The 13,042-nt window shown below is 35.7% G+C and overlaps 1 protein-coding gene across 1 annotated transcript in view; it reads right to left on the reverse strand.

Moving 5' to 3' along the window:
• LOC128858111 (b(0,+)-type amino acid transporter 1) overlaps nucleotides 1-13,042 on the reverse strand; it is a 103,799-nt gene that overhangs the window by 89,831 nt on the left and 926 nt on the right. The window lies entirely within an intron of this gene.

The raw sequence follows: 13,042 nt of genomic DNA on the forward strand, positions 1-13,042 counted from the left end.
GTGTAATAATCACAAATGTCAACAAGTCTGAATAAGTCAATATTGTTTGATGTGGTGGCCTTCGTAACGGAAAGGGTTTCTACGTCACTATCATTTCTCACACCCCGGCTTGCAAGCCCACTATGATCACGACGTATGAAATGACAAAAAAAAGTTATTTCTAATAGTGATCACTTCTCAACACGTAGTGCAAACATTCGTGTACATTTTGGCTATGAAAAGATGTAGCTACTCTCTCGAGGCTGAGAGACTTTTGGATTCCCACATCAATGGCATTCAGCTAAGTGCTAAATGGTTCCATAAAGCAAATGGTTCCAGAAGAAACATGCTACAGAGCGCGTGAGATCATCACTTTACTGGGATGAATTTTTTAAGACCGACATTCGGTGATCATCTCAAAAAAAGGTGATAATCTTAATCAAATGACCGCCTAAATCATATGCTGTGGCTACTTAGTATTACCTTTTATGATGATACAGCAGCTACGACTAACGACATGGAATTGAAGACAACATTCGGCGCATCGTTAGCGGAACAAGGTCAGTTGTGCTGAAAAATCGGGGACAATATTAAACCGACTGGTTTTCATCTGACATGGTGAAGAATGCCCGAAAATAAGTTTTCCAACTAGACCTATCACCAAACACCTGTTTTATGCAGTTTCATTAAGATAAGTGTCTTAAGATTTATTCTAGTTTTCGTGTGTAGGAATTGAAGTTTCTCTCTTCCACATATTAGCTTTTTAATGGTACCTATCTACCTGGCACCCTCATCAAATGGATGCGGAAATAATCCACCATCTCGTTAAAAGATGCCCGACACTCGCAAGCAATGATGGAATTAGTGACAACACCAGCAAGAGATTTAATCGCCTTGGCTATCACAATAAATATGCGAATAATAAATATAGATTTCCCTGAAGGTAGTCACATGTTTTCCCAACCAGACAGCTACTCCATCATTGGCGAGAGTTTCTACCCGAAATAAGCTTCTGTGATTAGGAAGTCGAAACGCTTAATTTTTGCTTCTTACAGTAGACGCCAAAGCTAACTTTACCGTCAAGCTTCGAGACTTCAGTAAAGAATCGTAAGGAATTTTTTCGACCACGTATATTGTCAACCCACTCATATCTAGCTAGAATTCTAGTATTAAATAATCTATTAAAATATGGTTCATCCAAACAATAACCAACAGGATTTATTAGACCCAGACCGAGTGTTATGGTCGAGCGCCCATCAACTAAATCGCGCCATTGATTAGGTGCGGGAAGCCAAGCAGCATTCTCCATTCTGTTTATCAACCAAATCTAGGTGAAGTAAGGAGAAAAGAGTATTCATAACAAGGGGGGTTCAAAGAGCGCTGCTGGTAGATACGAGGCTTGTTTAAAAAATAAGGTTAATTTTCAAATTTCGCGGGCTACGTACATTCGACTTTCGATTATTTTTTTTTTATGTTACTACTCTCGTCTCGAAGATATTTCAGCAATATGGTATGATTAGTTTGTTTGTGAGAGATATAAATAAGACAAGAGTTTTGTGTGTTCGACAATTTTCTGCTATCGAGAAAAATGGATCAAAGAAGTTACATCAAATTATGTGTAAAATGTAGAAGTAAGTGCTCAAATATACTTAAAATGTTGACAGTGGCATACGGTGAGAGTTCTTTGAGTCAAAAACAAATATTTACAAGTGGTACAAACTTTTCACAGAAGGTCGAGAAGATATTAATGACGACGCTCACTCTGGACGCCCCAGCACATCAACAACCGATCAAAATGTTGAGAAAGTGAAGAAAATCGTTATGGAGAATCATCGAATCACAATTAGAGAAGTTGCTGAGGATATTGGCATATTTTTGGCTCATGCCATGCAATCTTTTCTGAAATTTTGCGCATAAAGCGTGTGGCAGTGTGTGTTCTTCGTAGAAACACCCCACCTGCGTCCTATGGCTTTTCGTTGAAAATAGAGCTGCAGGAGCTTTCCTTCTCTGCACTCTTCTTCCAATTTGGTTTCTTGTCGAGAATTGCACCTAAATATTTGGCACTATCTCTTATCTCTTACACCATTTAGGAATGGATTCACAAATTGTGAAATTTTACAAGTATATTTCCTTGAGAACAGCACTAATTCTGTTTTCTGGGTTGTTTTTTGAAAATGTTTTTCTTCTAACCGGCTTGTGAATTTTGTGCACTAAACGAACGCCCGACATTTGTTTGTATGGAAAAAATATCCAGCACCGTCAGCAAAAAGAATTTCAAAAATCAACGCGATTTCTGAGTCAATTGAAACTTACATTTTATGTTACCAAAATTTAATGACTATAATGAGTGAAAAGGGATGAAAATTTGTTGCATTTCTTTTTAATTTGCACAAAGTTCGAAGCTGGGATTAATATGGCTTTTAAATTAAATGAGAAACAAATAGATTTCAAAGCATACCAATAAGTTCCTGTGCTATAGTTATGTTATAGGTATAAAGCAGTGTATTTTACATATGGGACTTATAGCACAGCCACAGTTGGCAAACGGGTTACTCTAACCCACAAGCGAGCTTGGCAGGCTGAGAGAGGCTGCGACCAAACTGATGTTACCTGTCATGTCCGACCGACTATCGCAGTTCTCCTATCACTAAGCAGAGGAGACTGTAGGAGGCTGGTTGGACTAATGACAGGCCACTTTCTATGGGCAAAGCACATGGAAAAGGTAGGCATCTCAGATGGTGCGCTCTGCCCAGCATGTGGAGAGGAGGATGAGGCGGCGGACCACTTTCTGTGCGTCTGCCCCGCCTTCCCTCGAATCAGGCTTGAGTTCTTCGGCATTGATGTGTTAAGAAGCGATCACCTTGGCTCCTTGGCACCGCCAGATCTACTCAGATTTCTTCGGAGGTCGAGTAGATTTAGAGAAAATTTAAAAGGGAATCCGAGTGCAGTACAATGGATTCAATAGTGTCTGAGTGCTGTCCTTGCTAGTCTGTCCCAACGAAAAAACAAAAAAAAAACAAAGCAGCGAGTTTTTCTTCGAGTATATCTTGATCCCGCTGGTAATTACAAACAATTAATATAAAAATATATAAATAAAATTCGGAATATCCAAGTTGCCAAAATAGGCGTTCAACTTTAAACAGTCATCTAGCACTTTTATATTAGCACACAACAAAGTTGAAAAGAAAACAAATTCGCTATAGTAAATGGTTCAAGCTTCAAATTACATGCAACAAAAACTCGCATAGTCGTAAATCAATTCACAACATTACGCGCTGAGCAGTCATAACAATAAAGATCGTTAGGGAGTACGTACGTACATACTTATATATATCCGTATATATATATGAAGTAAAAAGGTCGCCCTCAGGCATAAACAAAAATCAGAAATGAGCACAAAGCAACACTTGAAATGATGGCAAAAGTGATTGACTTTGCAACAAAATAAAAAAAAGTAGCGCCAAACGAAGTGTTTGCATACATTTTATTTATTATTTCTGAATTTTTATTTTGTTTTATACTTTCTATCGCGAGCTTGGTAAAAAAAAGAATTGTAAAATGCTTGCGTGATTTTTGTCACGGCACTCTACTGGTTTGTTGTATTTCAAAGAAGTATCTAAAGTATAGCCAATTTTCTGTCCCTTACCCTCTTTTTCTGCATTAGACTTCATTCAGTAATTAACTCCGCATGATAAAGTTCAACAAAAAAAGTGCAATAAAATTATTTCTGCATAAATGAGGCGCGTGACAAACACAACGTAGATGCCAAAAGGTTCCGATCAAAAAAAAAACTTTCGCATGTCTTATGGTTTCATGTACCATACTTAAGTGCATATTGAATGTTAAAACTAGATGAGTATGTATAAAAACAGTTCATATAAAAAGCAGCTGAATGATTTGCAAACAATTTTTTTTAACTTGTTTCCAATGTAGCAGGTATTAAATGTGCTTTCTATCAAATGGTTTCTCACAAGCTTATCTTTCGAATTTGAAGCATTGTATGAATGGTCGTAAGGTTTGAAGTAATATATATAACATACATTCCGATAAGAATTCCAGCACTTTGCGAACGAATAACTAACAATTGATTGCGAAAATTGACAGCAGTGATAGCGACTTTGATGTGAAAAATACGTTGAACATTTCCATACTTGAATGTTGCATTTTCTGCACAATCAGCTGATTATTTTCCCGCTGGCCTTGGACATCTTAATGAAGAAGAGGCCGAGCAATTCAACCTCGACCTTCATATGGTAGTATCATAGATGGAGGAGTGCAGCTGGAATGCATACATCACGATGCCTGACTATAGTTGGAACCTTCAAAATAGCTCTATGACTTCAAACTCTGCAAGGAAGTCTTATAAAAGAAAGTTTTGTTCAACTTAAGGGGGTAAGGTTGATTCGGTGAAACAGGCATGTTTTTTTAGGCATTTTTGTTGGCGATAACAACAATGGAACAATATTTTCACGAATTGCATGTTATTGAAAATCGAGCGACGGATAGTGAAACTCCGACGGAGCCTCGAAAAAAATATGTTGAAAAAAAATTCACAGCAAATATGTTTAAAGTTATACCTAGGAGAACTTTCTTTTTCAATTTTTCATAACATTTGAAAGCCAAATTACCAATTTTTGCCTAATTTGGCTTAGCAGATTAATACTGTGCAATTTCCAGATCTGGACAAAGATTTCGGTAGTTTACAGTACTTCATTGACGGCTTCTAAATTTACTGGTGTCCTCTCTATTCTAAGATTGACTCCAATTTTCGAGATAACGGCTTTTGAAAATTTCTCTCGGGGCCGATGAGAGCTCTTGTCGAAAAAAGCTCACATTTACATCACAAATTTCGAAATCGAAAGCCATTTAAATCTTAATGTACATTCTGTCAAAAAAGTATCGGGAAGTATTCAATACAACGCAAAATAATTGTTTAAACATCAAAATTAATTTTGTCGCCTTCAAAATAGGCTCCATTCAAAGTAATACATATGCCAACGATTAGTCCAGTCATCAAAGCACCTTTTAAACGCGTTTGAAGAGATCTTCTTCAGCTCCTTCAGCGAATTCTCCTTAATGACCTCTATCGAGTCAAAGAGGCGTCCGAGGAGTAGCAATTTAAGTTTTGGGAAAAGGAAAAAGTCCCAGGGGGCTAAATCCGGTGAATACGGTGCTTGTTCGATGATATTTGTGGAGGTTTTGGTCAAAAAAGTGTTCACAATATGAACCTTGTGAGACGGTGCGTTATCATGGTGCAAGATTCGTGAGTTTTCTTTTCACAAATTCGGCCGTTTCCGACACACATTCTCTCTCAAACGTCGCATAACTTCCAAATAATAACCTTTAATTATCGTAGAACCATTTGGAACGAATTCCGAGTGCACAACACCATGACAATCAAAGAAAACGAGTAGCATGACTTTCACTTTTGACTGACTTTGACGTGGTTGTTTTGTTTTTTGGGTTTCGGCTCATGTGGATAGCACCATTCAGCCACCTGTAGACTGATTCGCATGTCAAACTCATACACCCACGTCTCATCACCTGTTATGATGCGCTGGATAAATATGGGGTCCGAATTCACTTGCTCAAGCATGCCTTTAGCCACCTTCTTCCGATGAATTTTTTGAAAGAAATTCAACACCCTTGGAACGAGTCGAGCAGCCACGCATCTCATGCCCAATTCATTGTGTAAAATGTTGCAAGCTGATTCGTGAGGCACGCGAAGGACGCGAGTTACCTCTCTCAAGCTTAAATTATGGTTTTCATTGATTTTGTCGACGTTTTCATCCGTTGAAGACGTTGATGGGCGACCAGATCGGGTCAAATCTTCCACAGATTATCAGCCCTCTGCAAAAGCCGTATACCACTCGTAGACCCGTGTTTTTGATAAAGCACATGCGCCATAAGCTTTCGGCAACATTTTCAACGATTCGGCACACGAAATCCCTTTCAAAACACAAAATTTAAGACAATTCTTTGTTCGATATTTTTAACCATAGTGAAAATCGCAGAGCACACCTGCGGTTGACTGATATAATTAAATGTCAAAAACAATCTAAATGACAGATCAATTGACGCTCAAACTCTGCAACACTATAGAGGGCAGTTGTACCAACATTGCAGTAAAAACATTTTAGACATATGTAGTATGTGTAAAGCGCGCTTTTTAAATGAACAATTCCCAATATTTTTTTAACAGAATGCATATATATCCATCCATTTATGGGAAAACATCAAGCTGCACACCACAACCAGGAGGAGGAGCTCGACCAAACACCCTATAAATGGTGTAAGCGACAATTATTTATACATACAATTATGTATACGTATAATAAAAGATAAAAAAATACGGAATTTCGTTAATAAAAAAAAATCGGCTAATTTGTTATTTTGAGGCTTTATTAAATTATTATAAATTAAAATATTATTAAAAAAATTAATTATTAATTTAACAATCTAACAGTTGTTATGTTGTCAAATATTTATTAAAATTAGTAATCATTAAAAAATTCATTTGGAAGCCGAAAAACCGAATTTCGTTACAAAAATTAATTATGCGAAATAGTTCAAATAAGAATGGAAATACCTTACAACCTATCTGCGCTCTTTAGAAATTAATAAAATAAAATTAACTTGAAACTTGTTGTGTTTCATTGTAAAACGTCCAATGTGTAATAATCTAAACTAGAGTAGATACAGAAATTTCCATCGCAGACATGAAATTGTTTTTAAAAATTTGTCTAGTATCTTGTAATATAACACTATCAGCATAAATGCTGTTGTGCAGTGTAATCGCTTTAAAATTTGTCAACTCCAGAACATTCTAAAATTTTTTCCTTTTACATGAATGTACTTAACACTGCAATTTTCTTCATTTAAACACTAAAGTCGAGACACTGCGTACTTCGAAATTTTTATGACATGTTTGGTCCAAGTTTTCTATCCCTTAGCACACACAGGCGAAATTACTAAGTAGAACGTTTCTCATCGCTTTATATAATATGTAACATTAAATTGGCTTAACTTTGCAGTCCGTGAGAGTGTAAAATATCAAATTGCAATTACTGGATTTATGTAGTTTGTATGAATATGTGGTGAAAATGGAAAAGTGAGTTACATTAGTTTCCCTCCAAATATATATGAAAATCATGTGAAGCAAGAAAGTGTACTATCGTTAGAATATATTGTATAAAGTTCGAATGAATCGTAAGTACTTTCAGAAACTTTTACAACGCAGTCTTCTACATACGCAAGGTCATATACATATTTATATGTAAATAACATCAGCTGGCGTTCTTCTGATAAATTTGCAACTATGAAAACATAGTTGACATCCATTCTAGCAGCTGGTGAATAATGAAGTGCAATGGCATAGGAAGTGTCAATCGGAATCTTTTTTTTTTTTTTTAAGTTTGTAGTAATAAGCTAAAGTGGCCCGCTTTACATGCTCTTGAAGCTCTAATCAATAAATAAATGCTAAATTACCCATTTCATTTCTTTTTCAGGTTTGTTAACTTTAGAATACCCATCGGGTTTATGAAAGAAGTGTGCGCGTCTTCGAACCACTCAAAGTTGAACTTAATAGCTTGGCATCTGTTCGTGCAAGCATCTACCGACCTGACGCACGTAATTGCAATTGTAGGCACAATTGATAGTGGCCGATAGTTTTTGGCACAGCTTCAATAAACTTTTGATAGTATAGACAAAAGACAACAACAACAACAATTAACGGAAAAATTGTACACAGGCAGCCAATCATATTTAGTTAAAGATATGCTCCGTCAACATCAAAAAAAAACCCCACGCACCAGTTTTTAATATAAATTTTGATGTCTAATTTTTTTAGTTTGATTTTAAGTAATTTTCAATAAGGGCATAGTGCAAAAGCTGTATGAGTCAAAGTTCCGAACTTTGTATGAAGCTCAGTAAAATTCAATAAATTTTCATCAAGATCATAAAACAGTAACCTCTCCTAACGGGCACCTCTCTTGAGCGGGCATTTTTTTTATGTATACCAAATTTTATGTTCCTAAAGAAGTTACCCTCTTTTAAGTGCACACATCTCTTGGATGGACAAAAGCAGAGCGACCGTAAGTGTACGCCTAAGGCTAGTTTCACTGTAGTTATAATTCACATTACTTATACGCGACGTAAAACTTAACTTTGAAAAACTTCGAAATACAGGAATAATGAAGAAAAGTAATATTGAAATAAGAAAAACAGATCTATGACATATGGCCATTGTGGTCATATGGTAGAAATAGGCACGCTGCCTTTATATGTCGATTTCCTTATGCCGCTCGGAAAATTTTAAAGCTATTATTGAAATTTCTTTTCTTTTACGAATATCACCAATACTTCGTTGTGAATTTAAAAGAGTTAATGTAATAGTTGCGTTATTTGTTGCACAGATTCGGTAATTTTCATAAAGGGTAATTTTACGTGGCCACTAAAATAAGTACTTTGCGAATAACTCTTGCATTTCAACTAACTAAGTGAAAAGTATTAAATGTAGCGTAAGTAGCGAATTAGATGGTTCCTTTAATAACTAATAGTTAATATGAATTTATTTCAAAGAAGGCTCATGCGCAGCATTGCACAGTTGAGAAACGGGGGCTTGTTTTCAATCTTCGAAAACAAAAAAACTCGTAGAAATTTATCACTGAGTCACTTGGATGGTCCAACAATTTTGTTGCAAATGCCTTTAAGCCAAAAAAATCCATGAAACGAGGTGGTGGCGAAGAGAAAATGACTTGCCTTGCTGATAGTTTAATTGTAACTCTTGCCAAGAGGCATCCTTTTAAGTCATCAAAGGTCATTGCTGCTGAAGTCAATCACATAGTATCAGCGAAAAATATGCGGTGTTTATTAGACAACATGAGCCTACTACCTGTAGACAGAATAGCTCGTAAGGTTTGAAACAATTGTATAACGAGCTTTCGAGCGATGAAACCCAAATAAACTTGTTTGGAATTGATGCTTGGTGAAATGGTAGACGCCCTAATGGACAAGAGTTCTCATCAACAAAATAATGATTTCAGGATGCTTCTTTTAGTAATAGGACCTATTCCCCCCTTAGCCAAATGAATAATTTATTTACAAGAATAAATTTATATACTTCGAGCAGTGATGTAACCTTTGCTGAGGAGAACATGCCACTTCGGTGGCTTTTTATGCAAGATAATGGCCCAAAACACTTATCAATGTTAGTAAGTGTTATAATGTTAGTTAAAGTTATGGATTTGACAAACCAGTTACCCCACCTAAGCCCCATTGAAAATCATTGGGGAGATTTAAAGAAGCGAATCGGAGAGGAAACATAAAAAACTGAGAACGATTTATGGCAAAAAGCTAAAGTACTATGAGATTCAACTTCCACAGAAACCTGCTGTAGGATTATCAATTCTATGCCAAATCGAATACAAAAGTCATTGGTAATCATCGTGGGCACAGTAGATATTGATTCAACTTCGCTAATTTAAACAGAATTTTTAATAAAATCACTAAATTCAATTTGTATCGTATCTATTTCTATCTCGTAGCTATTTTAGTGGTCCCATGAATAGTTTTGTTCCTATTGTGACTAGTTTAAGTTTTAAAAGATCCTTGAGTAGTTATTTATATTTGTTAAATTAATCTATGAATTAAAACCCCCATTAATACCTGTTATTACTTTAAGAAACTTGCATTTTCTGTATGAACGTTAGGTGTACATATTTTAATGGCCATATGTAGGTAGAGACAAGTAGAAAGTACCGGCTATAAATGTTATAATAAACCACAAGTTTAGGAAAGCAACATAACATAAAAACTTTAATGAGAAAACTTGACGAAATAAAGTAATAAAGTGATGAAATGTCATCAAAAATTCCCGCTGACAAACGCCAATTCGGCTAGTCGATATAATTCATAATGCCTAGAAATAAAAAAGGTCAACACGAAACAAGGCCACTGATAAAAGCTCCAATACCGGCACCGTCGAATAAAAAACTGAAGCATATACACTCCTACATGCATAACATATATATATACATGTATATATATGTGTGTATGTATATGTATACCTAAACACACAAATGCAAAAATATAGACGAGTATATATAGCCGCATTAAGGTGATATATGCATACATATAAACATTTACAAGTACTTTCATATATACATACATACTGACACATTTACGTGCCTTTTGCTGCATTGCTTACAGCTAAATATTGCCATTGATTGGTGGACACGACAGCAAGAACAGCTGTTGCCGCATGCAGCTGGTGTTTTACCATTCTAAAATAAGCAAAACCAGCAGTGAATGACTCTGACGAAGAGTGCGGCATAGAACAGTGCGACCAAAAAACAGCAAGCAACTTGGGCGCTATGTATACTCGTATGTCGATTAGACCCGGTCGCCTGGTATCTTATTCATCTGCACACAGAGTTCATAAAATGCAGCCACAACAAAGTACCCTTTAAAACTTCCACTTGTCCTCGGTCTAGCTTATTCTCTCTTCCTCTCTATATCTCTTTCGCTCTACCTGCCTCTATTCGGCTGTCCTTCTATCGGCTCACCAACAGCATTTTCCTTATTTTCCGGCTGCGAATATGCTCTCTCACTTTCTACTTCAATTACATTTTTTAATATATTTTCTCACTTTAATTCGCTCTCACATAACCATTTGTTGGCTACAACGTATGAGGCGCACAAATTGCGGGCGGCAAGATTTTGCTTATATATGTGTGTGTACGTGTGGATTTATATTGGCTTACAGGCATATTGCACGCCATCGTAAATATGTGCATACATATATGCAAATGTGTGTGAGTGAATCTCATTCTTCCCTCTCAATTTCGTGTTATCACTCTCTATGCTCTCCCATACATTTAATTGCATTCCAAGGCTCTTCCGGCCGCATGCGCTTCGGCAAATTTTAAATAACATTGGGAAATTTCGCGCTATTGCATATGTATTGTGCATATATGTATATATGGCGCATATAAGTAACAAAAAAGAAATCATGTGGCAAGGAAAAATAAATGTGATGAATACCCGACAACGTGCTACGCCGCAACTCACTGTGTTCTTGTTGGATAAGATACGCAAAAAATTATTTCAAAGCTAATAAGTATTGTAGAATTTTCGCAGGTACAAATAATATTAAATACTTGAGAAGTAGATATCCTCAATTGCGATTTTTTTTATTGAAAATAATTTTTAACAACTCATGCAAATTAAGAACTAGAATCTTTTCTAAACTGACGAGAATTAGTATATGAAAAAAACTGGAATTTTTTAAGCCTCAAAACATTAAAAAAAAAACTCAGCAGCATAGCAACTTGATAGTAGTTCACTAAACTACCCGTCAGCGAAATTCATTAGCATCGAACTGGTGTACTTGTAATGAATTTAGTAGAAATTTTGTTCGCGTTCCTTATCTTTTTCATAAGTCTAGTGAATTTTATACGACGATGTTTAAGAAAGTATCAATAATACCCTAATACACACATCTTTTGGCAAAACCGACAAACTCCAGCTATGAAGAAAAATAGACTAGATTAAGCTGCATTCACTGTCACAATAATCGGTTATTTAAAGCATTGGCTTATCGTTCATAAGGACCTAGGCTCGCTTCTGCTTAACATTTTTTTTTCTTGATATATAAATTGCTGTATTTAAATTTGTACTAATCTTTATACATGAGTAAAAAAAGAAGAATTTTTTAAAGTATGTAAAATGTAAGTAAAATGTAGCTACATTGAAACATAAATACAAAATAAAAAAATATTCATTGTGCTTTGGCCAAATTGACAGAAAGTTCTGTTGAAAAAAAGCAAGACTATGAAATCTGCTCTGATCTGATGCCCATTCGGCTGCCAATAATTTCTAGAAGGCCCTTAATATTCGTAAGGCGAATGCACTTTACCGTTCGATTTTCTAACTGAATTTTCTGACTCCATTCGCTTACATCCTTATCCAATTCAATTAAAGCAAAACGAATTTCAAAAGCGTTTTAATACAGGTACGCCGACAAACTAGCACCCTTGGCATTCGCTCTAACCACTTCTTGGAAACAGCCCTTCGAGGAATTCGGAGACCAAATCATGGCAGAAGTTTCATATGGCCCTCGAATATGATCAAGATGGTTAGTATTCTCATTCGGTACTATGAATTAGTATTAAACATCAATGCATGGATTTGATACACAGTTATGCTGCCTGCGAACGGCAGATGATTTTTTATTAGGAGCATTTTTATGGCATAAATGCACTAATAGGTTTACCATTACCTGCCAAGGAACGACTACTATTGGAAAAAAACCTTTTCTATCATTTGTTTCATGCCCACAATGAGTTTCATTGTACTAAACTCACACTATCTAATTGAATGAAAGTATCAGCTGATTTTGTATACAGATTCAAGAGCAAAACTTTCCGCTACTTGAGTAAAAAACAGCATGACACAGTAAACAACTGGCTTCTGCTAATCGTAATTGCGCTCTTATGTACTAAACTGTATCATAAAGCTCAAAGTTTTACTCGTACCTCTGCTTACTACGATTTATTATTTCTTTTAAATAAAAGAAGATTTGAGTTTTTCATATTTCAATTTTTTCATATTCCAAATGAAATCCATAGTCGTTAAAGATCCTCATAAGACGCTAAGTTTCAAAGCCAAAATTTGTTGTTTTATTGTTTGGTGACAATTATAGACAATTTTAGTTTAAGTTTACTTATTTTTATTCCAAAATAAAACACTGTATCAAAATGTAGCGGAGCAGATACACACAAAAGTGTTGTGGCAAGCAGGCGAATATTAAGTGCATGGAATTTATATGCAAACGTATACACACAAACGTAAGCGAATAGCTGAGGATACATACACATTTTTAAGTCTGCTTTTTTTCACATGCAACCTAAGTCAATTGCAAAATTCTTCAACAGTGCGATTTTTGCAGCCAGTAAATAAATTCCGCCGTCATAAGCAGTTGCCGCCAATCAACCAAACTTAATGAGCTAACCACAAATATGCGTAACTACGTGTAATCTGAAGGCAATTCAAAAACATAATT

Source organism: Anastrepha ludens, chromosome 3 (genome assembly GCF_028408465.1).
Source record: "Anastrepha ludens isolate Willacy chromosome 3, idAnaLude1.1, whole genome shotgun sequence".
NCBI classification, from domain to species: Eukaryota; Metazoa; Arthropoda; class Insecta; order Diptera; family Tephritidae; genus Anastrepha; species Anastrepha ludens.